Raw genomic sequence first — 12,870 nt, 5'->3', positions numbered from 1 at the left:
AACCTGACCTATATGCTCACGGACACCGCTATTATTTTATTTCTTCTTGTTTTAGTATTTTTAGCCTCGACGTTTGCATGTCAAGGTGAGCAATCAGTTATGGTGGTGGCCAATTTAAAAATTATAAAGATATAAATTATTAAAATGATAAATTTATATTTTTACTACCGTAAAAATGTACCATTTAGTTTTGACCTCTCTTAAAAACCTTTGTAATTTCACCCTTATCAATATATTTAATGGTATTTTAATATTGTTAAGCATGCTTCTAAGGTGGGACACTTGTAGATAAATCAGAGTTCCAAACAAGGAATTATATGTCGTCAGTAAAGCATACAATACATCAACAATCAAATCTTTTACGAATAAATCTAAAATATAATTTACGTACTGACCATGTGCATTATCATTGAAATAATATCACAAAACCGGATTATAAGTTAAAAGCAAGAGAAGTGAAAGGAGAGAAATATAGTGTACCGGTTCGTTTTCAGACGACCGTCATCATTGATACAGTCGGAGCTATTGTAAGGAGGGATAGCCACTAAAACGTCAAAGAGTCGGTGTTGATTCACATTGGCAGCAACGTTGTCTCCCATCTTTGCAACGTTTAAAGAGAATATAATATATATAAATGGGGATGATCAGAATGTTTAAAGAGAAATGGGGATGGACCGAATGTTTAAAGAGAAATGGGGATGGACCGAATAATATATATAAATGTTTTATTTGGTTGGGGAGTATATAAAAAGAAATTTGAGACAGTAAGGGTGAAAAATTAGTTGAAATTCAAATTAATATTAAATTTATCTGTTTGATAATGTTAACTTATCAACTTAAGGGTAAAAAAGTTTTTGATTTTTTTCAAAAAAATCAACTTAAATTTTTCGCAAAAATCACACCTAATTAAACACTTGAACTTGAAAATGGTATCAATTAAATTCATTAACCAACAGAATTTGTCATTAACTATTATATCCATTAAATGTTGATGATGTGGCGGTTAAAAGTTGTCAGATCATCTATTTTCGTTAAAGTGACAATCCAAAGTGACAGATGATATGAGAAAAAATTGTTGACATCACCAATCACTTTGGACTGTCACTTGGAAGAAAACAGATGACTTGGCAACTGATAACTGTCACATCATCAACACTTAACAGAACTAACAGTCAACAATGAATTCTGTCAGTCAAAGGGTTTACTTGATGCAATTTTTAAGTTCAACGGTTTAATTAAGTATATTTTTCGCAAAAAAAATTTAATTTTATAAAAAAGTTTAAGAATTTTTTATCCCTTAAACCCTTATTTTGTTGGGATAATTTTCGTTTAGAATACTGATAAAGTATATTGATGAAATTTTATTTAGTTTATGCGGCAAAATAGAATATTAAATATATTTAATGGATGAAGTCGCACGATATATACATAAATTGTAAAAAAAATGTTATTTATTATATTACTTGTAAATATATTTATTTTATAAGATTAAAATATATTTTCAATATACCTTGTTATTATGCCTCTCATTTGGCGATATATTGTGGCAGTAGATTATTCACGTGGAAACTATTTTAATTTATACAAGAGGCTATTTTCTAATTATATAATAAATAAATAAATAAAAATACGTCACTTATCCCAATATAAAAGTTGGTGTATCTTATTATATTATATATACGATATATGATAAAGAAAAATACTAACACATGAGAAAATTTATTGTTATTATTTAAAATTATGCTATTAGCGGCAATAAAATTTACAAATTGAATTAAGATAAGTTATTATTAAATTATACTTTTAATAAGTTATTAATAAAAATTCACAATTCTTTTTATAATTTATAAGACATGAAAACAGTTAGTAAATTTTTATTTTCTAAAATTATATGCTTTTTAACTCCATTTTATAAAACAAGTTCTTATACGAATAATTAATAATAATGTATTTTTTATATACTTGTTATACTTAATAATAACTTGTTTTATATTAACATATAATATTTATACATAAAAATTAAAATATTTGTTATTACTCCCTCGCTAGTCCCTACCGTTGGTTTTTATTTGGTAACAATATATTTTAAGGTAACTTAGATCTTCTTTTGAAAGAATATATATTTTTAAAACAGATAATGATTAATTAGCATTAATAAAAAATTGATAAATATATTAAATAAAAAATATAAAATTCAATGTAAAAAAAAAAGAGCGCCATTTGTCACAAAAGTAATGTACCTTATTATATATATATGATATATATTATTTGTTTCTCGTTATTTTTAAATTATTCATATGAATTTCAATTAAATGTATGAGAATGTTGCATTTTCTATTATTTAAATGATGTCACTAAAATAAAGTTACTTATTTTAAATAAACCACAAAATATTATTTAAATTATATTTTTTCTTAAATTAATGCCTAATTTTTTTTTTTGGTTATCGTTAGTATCTAAACTATATATATTCAGTTACCCTAACTAATACCTAAGCTATACTTTGCTGTTCAAAATACCCTAGCTGTTAAAAAAATCTCTTGAGTTAATCATTTTGTGACTTGTGACATTTTTAAATTAAAATATTTTAATTTAATTTAATGATAAAAAAATCAAATTTAATTATATTAAAACTTTTCAATTTTTTTACAGTCTCTCCCCACCACAATCCTTTCTTATCTTTTAATGCACTTTCTTTGCAATATTCTTCTTTTTTTCTACTCAACGTCTTCTCAATATCGAGGTTTCATAAGTTATCTTAATTTTTTCATTGTAGAGATTCACCTAACATTAACTATTCTATGCAAAGTATATAGAAAATAAAATTATTTTTAAGAAAAATAATACACGAGTTTTGAATTGAGGCGAGAAAAGGAATTGAAATTGAAGATTAAAAGTGGGGAAAAAACTCATTAGAATTTGCATTTTGTCACCAAAAACTGAATTTTGATGAAATTTTTGATAGATTCTTAAATTTTATGTCACCAAAGGTAGTGGGTGAAGAACACCATATATGAATATACTTATAACTTAAGAAAATAATATTTAACATTTTTTTTAGTTTTAAAAGTGTCACATGCCACAAAATGATTGGTTAAATGATTTTTTTTAACAGGTGAGGTAATTTATATAACAGAATATAGTTTATGTACCACTTGAAGCAAAAGAATAAAAATTATATACCAATTTAAGAAAAAAGTATAATTAATGTACCATTTTATTACTAATTTCTTTTTATCATCCAATAGTTACTCGAGTAGATGTAAAAAAAAATAGTAGGAATTAATGTTTCTTAAAAAAAAACCACTATTATCTAATCAAGGTAATTAAAACACGAATAAAATTATTTAACAGTACACAACAGAAAAATATAAGATTACATATACATTATATTCATGTTATAAGTGTTGGGTTTTTACCTGCTCATTTCATATTGTGTTAGTACTAGAATGAACTTTTCGCTTGTGTTATGGGTTGTTTCAACCCTTAGTGTTTAACTTGTTTTTTTAACTAAAGAGTGACATGTTTTATAAAACAACGGTGTTTACACTACACCAAAACAGGTTTTTAGCGGCGTATTTTGTGGCGTTTGGTGCTAAAATTTGAACATTAGCAGCGCATCTACAAAAACGCCGCTAAAGATCGAGAATTAGCGGCGCATTTAGGAAAACGCCGCTAATAATAAGCATTAGCGGCGATTTATAAAAAGCGTCGCAAAAAACATAAGGCCAACGACGCCATTTTCTGAGTTTTTTGGCCTCTAGCGGCGTTTTTAGAAAAACGCCGCTAATGCTCGGGGGACTTAGCGGCGATTTCTAAAAAGCGCCGCAAAAAACCTAAAGCCAACGACGCCGTTTTCTGAGTTTTTGTCCCTGTTGCGGCGTTTTTTGAAAAGCGACGCTAATGCTCTTGTCTTTAGTGGCGTTTTCTGAAAAGCGCCGCAAAAAAACCTAAGGCCAACAACGCCGTTTTCTATGTTTTTGGGCCTTTAGCGGCGTTTTGTGAAAAGCGCCGCTAATGATCCGGCCGTTAGCGGCGTTTTTGAGGAAGCGCCGCTAATAGTAATAAAAAACCATTCCAATTATCTCATGATTTGATATATTTTTTTATTATAAGATGAATATTTCGTTGTATTTATTATATATTGGTCAAATTTACATTTAAATGATAACAAATAATATTAATGTTTAATACAAAATGTTTTTATTAAAGAGAAGTCCTAACTCCTAACTATTTATTATTATTTTTCAATCACAGTTTATTTAAACTACTTTACTAGAAAAATATATATATAAAATTATGAGTAAAATAAAATATCATAAAACTTAAATTATTGTGTTGTAAAGAATAAAAAATAGAATAAATTTTGATATATAGTTCGACTAAATTAATAAATCAAAGAAAGTAATATAAAACACCAAATTAATATCGTGATTAATAATATTATATATTATTTAGTCGGGTTAGTACGGATAATGATGAATAAATATGATAATATGCATGGGACATGGTTACATATATAGCTTCCTAAAATGATGTGGAGTGGGCACCAAACTCTAATAATTTTGTAGTCCATGCCCCAGTAGAATGGGTTGAAACATCTTTTTCTCTGGATAATGATATGCAAGTGAGATGCTTAGGGGTTAGGGGTTTAGAGGTTAGACGTTAGGGTTTAAGACTTAGGGTTTAGGGTTATAGAGGTCGGGTTAGGGTTTAGGGTCTAGATTAATTTTTTTAATTTATATTTTAAATATATGTTCTTATGTACGTAATTGTAAAAGAGATAATAATAAATTTAATAAACTGAAATTATGAGTATAGTTGAAATTATGGCTTAAGAGATATATATTAATATATGTTATATTTAATTATTGAGATTCATACCATTTGATATTATAAGAATCTAAAATATTTGTTTTGTACTACAATAATATTACGATTTGGGATTTTTGGTTTTTGAGTTTGGGGTTTAGTTTTCGGGGTTAGGGGTTAGGGGTTTGGGGTTTGGGATTTGTGTTTTGAGTTTAGGGTTTACTTTTTGGGGTTAAGGGTTTAGAAATTTAGGGGCAATTTAGGGTTTAGGGTTTAAGGATAATTTATAGTTGTTTGTAGTTTCTGGGTTACGGGTATGGTGTTATGGCTAATGGGTCACGGGTCATGAGTTTTAGGGTTTAAATGTGGATATTTTACAATATAATTCGAATTAAATTAAATTTAAATTATCAATTTAATAAATATATATATGAAAAAGGATTAAATCCCAGAAGCTTACATTAAAGATGGTTTTAGGGTTTAAATTGTATTCATTGAAAACGACATCATTTCTAGTGGATTTGCATTAGAATTAGCGGCACTAAATAGGAAACGCCACAATAGATGAAATAATACCGGCGTTTAATATAAAAACGCCACAAAATACTGTAAGTTGTGAAGAAAACAGCGCCGTTTTCTTATTACATTTAGTGGCGTTTTAGATAAAACGCCGCAAGTATGTTTTCTTTGTTAAGGAAACTGCATCGTTTTCCATTATTATTAGTGGCGTTACACCCAAAACACCGTAAATATATTTTAAAATTTACAAGAGTTTGAGTTAAACGACTGCGTTTGACTTTATATTTAGTGGCGCTTATGTATAAATGCCGCAAAAATCCAAATGGTGTTACGGAAAACGACGCCGTTTACTTAGTTGCTTTTAGTGGCGCTTTCTGTAAACACCGCAAATATGCATTATAACTTAAGGGGAAACTGCATCGTTTTCCATTGTTAGTAGTGGCACTTTGCTTAAAACGCCGCAACTTTGTTTTAATTTTAATACAAACGATGCCGTTTTGTATATATTATTCGTGGCGTTTTTTCTAAAACGCCAAGAGGTTTAGTTACTTGATGGGGAAACGACTGCGTTTGGCGATATAGTTAGTGGCATTTTTTTATAAACGCCGCAAATGGGTTAAATATGTTGACGAAAACGGCTTCGTTTGTTTTCCATCATTTTGACCGAAACAAAACCAAATTAATTCCCCGATTCTCTACCCCCCAAAACTCTCATCTCCCCCAAATCCCTAAAATTTTCCCTAATCCCTAACAGTTCCCCAACGTAGTCCAGTACGGCGCCGTTTGCTTTGCTGCATCACAGCCTCCGTGCGTCTCCGGTACCACAACCATCGGTAAGTTCGGCAACTTCCTTTTTCTTATTCATGCGTGAATGTTATCTGGAGACTGGAATGCCGATTTAAATTCATTGAATTAAGTGGGGTGAGATTTATCGAGCGGAATCGATTTTCAATCCGATTCGTCTAATTTCGTCCGTATAGTACAGTAACTACACCTGCACGTAGCATATCACCCAAAACCCCCTAAAAATAAAACCCTGTCGATAGGTTTTTTTGCGGGACTCCTCTTTTCCTTATTCTCTTCTTTTTTTTCTTTTTTTCTTTTTAAATTCTCAATACAAGAAAAAAAAATGAGAAACAGAGACAAGTTTACTTTTGTAGGGAGGTAACTGAGTTTAAAGCGCTTTTTTGAATTTTCCTATTGTTTAGGAAAGTCAATGTTAGAGAATTTAGATGTATTGAAATGTTTATGGTGATTGGAAACGAAGGGACCTTTTAGTTTAATTAGTTTATTATTAGCTATTTATTTCTGATGCTAGTTTGTTAATAAAAATATTGGGAAATTAGAATTTTTGAGCTTAATGAGTGTTTATCATTTGATACATTTGTAGTGAGTTTTAATTATCTTTGTTTGTAATTTACTACATTTATTATAATTGGAGAAAATAGTATAAAATTTATTAAAATAAATAAAACAGAATAGCTGAATCTTCCTGTCCACATGCCATACTTGTTGCTTGTGTTATGGGGGGATTTGGTTCAGCTTGCAGTCCCCGTGTGCTAGTCTTTTGCTTTGACGTCAAATTGCATGCCGCCTTCTGTTATCTTTTTTAGGGTTCAACAACCAGTAGAACCCCTTCAGTGGATATTGCTTGTTAAGTTAATAGCAGAAAAAATGTTAACTTATTAAAGCACTTAGACAAATTTCAATAATTTTAAAACAAACGCCCCTTAGTTTAGATTGCTCGCTAATTTAATAAAAGAAACACAACTAGTCTCTTAAGGAACTTAGCCAAATTTCATTAGTTTTAAAGTAGGCACCCCTCAATGGATACTATACGTTATATTGTCGGCTCCTTAGGGCACTAGCAAAAAAAATTATAAAATTTAAATGCATATACTTCTCAAAAACAATGATTTGTTGTCATTTTTGATTTTTGATATGCTTGAGCTTAGGCTGATTTATTTGTTAACTTTTTAGTTCAGTGCAACTATTTACTCTGTCATTTTTTGTTCAATACTGCTTATTTATTTATTCGTTATTACTTTTTCAATGTTAAAATTTGACAGCACACATATATGCAGTAAAGGTTTAGTGTTTTAATATTTTCTAAGTATTTGAATTTTTTTAAAATCGTTTGTGCATAGATGGCATTCTTTTTTTTAACATATTGGAGATTTTAAATATTTGGTTCTCATATTGATAAAGTTTTACAAACTGAAAAAAATATTTGCTACTAACTGTTCATGGTTCATCTATTGTAGGCAAAATTAATATTTGGTGCAACTTAATACATATCTGACCATTGACATCTAGTTTGCTGCCTATGTTTTGGCCAAACTATTGTTTGGGTAGGTACATGTTAACAAAATTCATATACATTTTCCCTTATTTATATGCATTTTCCTAAATTACTTAACAAAATTCATATTTCTGACTGCAGTCTGTCTTTGCTGGTGAGAGTGAAATAGACAAAGTTGAGTGAAATATTAAGGTACGTTTTAGTTCATAACTTAAATCAGATCTAGTTTTATCATGATGATTTTTGAAAAATGTTTCTTTTGCGGCTCTGGTTTTGTATACATGTAATTGGTTTTGGTTGTTTTCCTTTAGCTTATGTTTCATTTTACTTATTTTACAATTGCCATGTACTTTTCTGACTTATGTTTTCTGTTATCATCCATCAACGATTGCTATATATGTTGAGCAAAATAGAAGCAATTTAATAAATTGTACCGGGAATTGGATTAAAATATTTTATTTTAAAATTATTCGAAATTTCGGAACTATACGTTACATTCAATAACAAATTAGTCCACTTTCTTTTCACATTTCAGTTTCATTGATATTAAATATGCTTAATTGTTGTATACATATTATTCTATATCGCAAGTAAATTATTTCGAAAATGAAGATTAATTATGTCTAAATAATATAAACATTTGGTTAAAAGCCTGTATAGTTTGCGAATATTTATATGTTTTCCTCCAAAACAAATTTTTTTTATTTGAATCATGGAAAAAAAATTCAAACTTTTAATTTATTTTTAAGTTTAATTTTAGATAACTTACAAAAATTTAGTTAAAACTTACATAACTTTAACATATTTTGTTTAATTTTAGATAACTTACAAAAATTTAGTTAAACATTTTATTTAATTCAAAGTTATTTTTTATTTGTTTTAAAATTAAAATTCACATAACATACATAAATTAAAGTTAAAATTTCTTAACTTTTGTAAATGGTATAACTTGCTTAATACAAAACTTATATAATATTAAGATCAAATTTCAAAACTTGCTAAATCTTACGATCAGATTTCATAATTTATGTATTTTATGTAACTTACATAATATATAACTTACATAGCTTAAGTAACAGTAATTTCAGATATACTTTCACAACTTACATAGCTTTTAGCAGGATACTTCATAACTTATATAATATTAAGATAAAATTTCTAATTACATAAATAATATTAAGATAAAATTTCTAATTACATAACTTATATAATATTAAGATAAGTTATATAATATTAAGATAAAATTTCGTATTACATAACTTATTTCATAATACATAACTTTGCCCTTTCCAGAACAAGACTTAAACGATAAATCCCTAGTACTAGTACACAATATCAATGGGTTCATCAGGATACGGACGAAGATATTTACGAATAATGATGTAGTAAGATTTTACGATTGTTTCATTATATGTAATATCATAATTTAAATCTTGGTCTTATTATATATTTCAACTATTTTATATGTGATGTTATTGTTGTAATTAGTTATTAAGTTTTCAACTATTTTATGTGTATTGCAGATAAAATGCCTAGAAGAAAAATTCCAATGGGAAGCATTGTTCAAAATGCTCCAAACTCGGCGAAAACAAATAGTGAATAACAGACAACAATTGGATCTTCGAATGTTCTGATTACACCTGAGGATCCTACAGAAGTTCAAAGTAATTTTACATTTAATTTACATGTGTATTGACTTATAATTGATTTATTTTTCAAATTCTTATATTATAATATACCATTTTTCAGCTGAAAAAGGTGGGACGCGTAGAGGTCGAGGACGTACGCTACTTAGAGATTTATACGAGTTAGATCCAGTTGAGCGTGTCAAGGTATGTAGAAACAGTTTTGGTCAGCCTGTTGGATCAGAAGCTCGACTTTTAGTAGGATACATGGGCATTTTACACGAAATGCGAATATGTTGCCTATCAACTACGAGTCATGGCATCAAATGTCCGATAGTAACAAAAACCAAGCCCTTGATAATATTAAGGTAACAAAATGTTAATGTCATTTGTAATACTTGGGAATTAGTTTCATTTATATTTACTTTCTTAACTGTTGATGGGTTTGTAAGCGAGGTTTGCTTTAGAGGTCTCGGATATTTATGTAAAGAAGGCATTGGGAAAAAGAAGGAGAGACCATAAAAGTACTCTGAAGAGAGATTATTATAAGACAAAAACAACCCTCGATGAGAAATTGCAAAATGTCCCGCCGGGTATGCTGAGGTACCAATGGGAAGAAGCAGTTAGATTTTGGCATTCGAAGAAAGGTGAGGTATGACGTACTTCCAAACTCTTGTAATTATTTTGGTTTATAGTATTTACTATTTACGTATTAAAATTTCATAACGTAGGATCGTGAACGAGTTGGAAAAAGCAGCAGATAGAAACAAAAATTCACTCACACAGCCAGGTCGAAAAGTTTTGCATGTGTAGCTGAGGCAGATGTATTTTTAATTTTTTAATATTGTCAAATATGTATAACTTTTCATTATATAATATTTTTACTACTATATTGTAGGAACTTTCGTCCGGTCAAAAAGTTGGACGCCTTCAACTTTTTGAAATTACACATAGGAAGAAAGATGGATCTCCTATGACTCTTGAAGCTGGTAAAATTATGGTACGTTTGCTTAATACGATTTGACTTATTTTAGTTATTTATAGTGTTTATTTTCTAATGGTTTAATTCATTGCTTGTAATGCGACTATTGTTATGTTGCATTTGCTTTTTTAATATATATTGCGTTCCTAACTATTTGATTTATTTATTAGGAAAAACTAAAGGATAAAAAGGCGGAGTACGAAGCGATTGCTTCTAGTGATAGTTCTACTCATCTTGAAGACATTGATAACCGGATTATTACTGAAGTTTTGGGTCCTGAAAGGTATGGTCGGGTTTGATTTCAAGGATCTTTTGTTAGCCCAACCCAATATTTTGGATCCAGCTCGCAGCAATACTTGGCTTCGGGGAGTCAGGCTCAAGCTGAAGTTCAGAGGTTAAAAGACCAGATGGCTCAGATGCAAGCGACCACAGTTGAGGTTCAAAGGAAATATGAAGAACTCCAACTACAACTTAAAGCAGAGGCGGCAGCGACGGAAGCAGAGGCTGCAACGAAAGAAGTAGAGGTTCAAAAGAAATATGAAGAACTCCAGGTACAACTTAAAGCAGATGTGGCATCGAGAGAAGCAGATGCTGCAGCGAGGGAAGCAGAGCAGAGCAAAAAGTACGACGAACTCCAGCAACAGCTTTAGGCCATGATGAAGATGTTTCAGCAGTCCCAACTTCCGCCGTCATAGTGTATTGTATAAATATTTTTATTATTTTAACTTTTAACATTTTTGTGAAAATAATATGAATTATATTTTGTTTATTAATATTATTCGTTTAATTTGAAATATTATATAAATTTATTGCTTTTGGCTGATTTAGATTTGATTGCTTTTAAATTTGTTGCTACAGGAGGGCTGAAAAATATAAAATTTTATTTTACAAAATTCTCAAAATTAGTGGCGATTTTAGAAAAAAACGCCGCTAAAAGCAAACAAACAAAATAGTGGCGTTTGTGTAAAAGCTCCACTAAAGAACATGATCTTTAGCGGCGTTTGTGGAAAAAGCGCCGCTAAAGAACATGATCTTTAGAGGCGTTTGTGGAAGGAGCGCCACTAAAGGACATGATCTTTAGCGGCGTTTGAGCAAGGAGCGTCGCTAAAGAACATGATCTTTAATGGCGTTTGTGGAAAAAGCGCCGCTAAAGAACATGACCTTTAGTGGCGTTTACAAAAGTAAACGCCGCAAATGTTAGCGGCGTTGTCAATAGCGGCTTTTTACTTTTAGTGGTGCTAAAAAACGTTGCTAAAGGCCTAAAAAAATGCCGCTAAAAACTTATTTTGGTGTAGTGTTATCTTTATCCTTATTTTTAAAAAGAATTTTAAAGTTGTTGGAAGACTGATTTATAAAGGTTTTTATGTGATAAATATTTAGGATAATTAATGGGATAATTGTAACTTTTAAATTGGAGTTAAAAGTTTATCAAAACTTTATTGGATGGACTCTTGTATCAGCCTATAAATAGGTTGCTTATGGCGTCATTTGTGGTGTTGTTTTGGAGTGTCTTTGTCGGCAACTTTGTTGTGTTTTCTTGTGGTTATTTTGTGACACTCTTTTAACTATTTATTAGAGAGTTTATTGATTGTATCATGAGGTATTTAGGTAAGTGATATGTGACACTTGGGGTTGACATTGACTCTGCAATTACTTTTTTGTGCAAAGGTAAATTTGGCTTAAGCCAATAGGTGACTCAGATGATTGTTGAAAAGAATCATTCATTGGGCAGGGCTTCGTAGACATAATGCCGTTGTATCTAAACTGCATTAGCAAATATCATGTGTTGATTCTCTCTTTACTTTTGCTCATTATGTTAATTTACATTTAATCTTCTTTTTTTCAGTTCTGTTGTAGCAACAATTGAAACAAAACTTCTTTTCGACTGCAAATCGAGGTTTTTTCAATAAGTAACATAAAAAAATTGATATTATAAGGGTTCAAGACAGTTACCTTTCTCAAGTTTAATGTAAAATACACATATCTGCTATGATTTCAAAAATTACCACTTACCTCCTCAAGTTTGAAAAAAAATCCCATAAAATTTATATATTAAGTAAAATTTAAATATATTTAAAAAAATTAAATAAAAATATTATTATACTCTTGTTATTATTTATTTATGTATTTTTATTTACTTTATTAATTTCTCTTAATTACAAAATAATAATTTTTGATAGAAAAATAATAAAAAGTTAATTACATATTGTAGTGTTATAAAATTAAATGCATTTGATTTCTTTAATAAAAAATATATTTGAGTTAAATTAAAATTAAATATCTTAAATATCTATTTAATTTAGTTACATATTAACCTTAAAATATTTCATTAAACTCTTTTATTTAAATTTATTAGTTACATTATTTAGAATATTCTAATGGAAAAGAAAATGATTAAAATATAAAAGAAATATCTAAATAAAAAATTTCATTTCAAAATTAATATTATAATCAAATTAAAATCTAAATATTTAATATGTATTTGTATAAAAGATTTTTTTTAAATAAAAGAGAAGAAACAAAATATAATTACCATTTATAATATTATTTAAAAATAAATAAATTTACTGCAGCATAATGTCAAGGTAAAAGCTTTAAAAATTTTAAAATATTATTCATTCTCATTCAAT

Source organism: Gossypium hirsutum, chromosome D12, assembly GCF_007990345.1.
Source record: "Gossypium hirsutum isolate 1008001.06 chromosome D12, Gossypium_hirsutum_v2.1, whole genome shotgun sequence".
Taxonomy (NCBI): Eukaryota; Viridiplantae; Streptophyta; class Magnoliopsida; order Malvales; family Malvaceae; genus Gossypium; species Gossypium hirsutum.
This window is presented reverse-complemented; position numbering follows the sequence as displayed.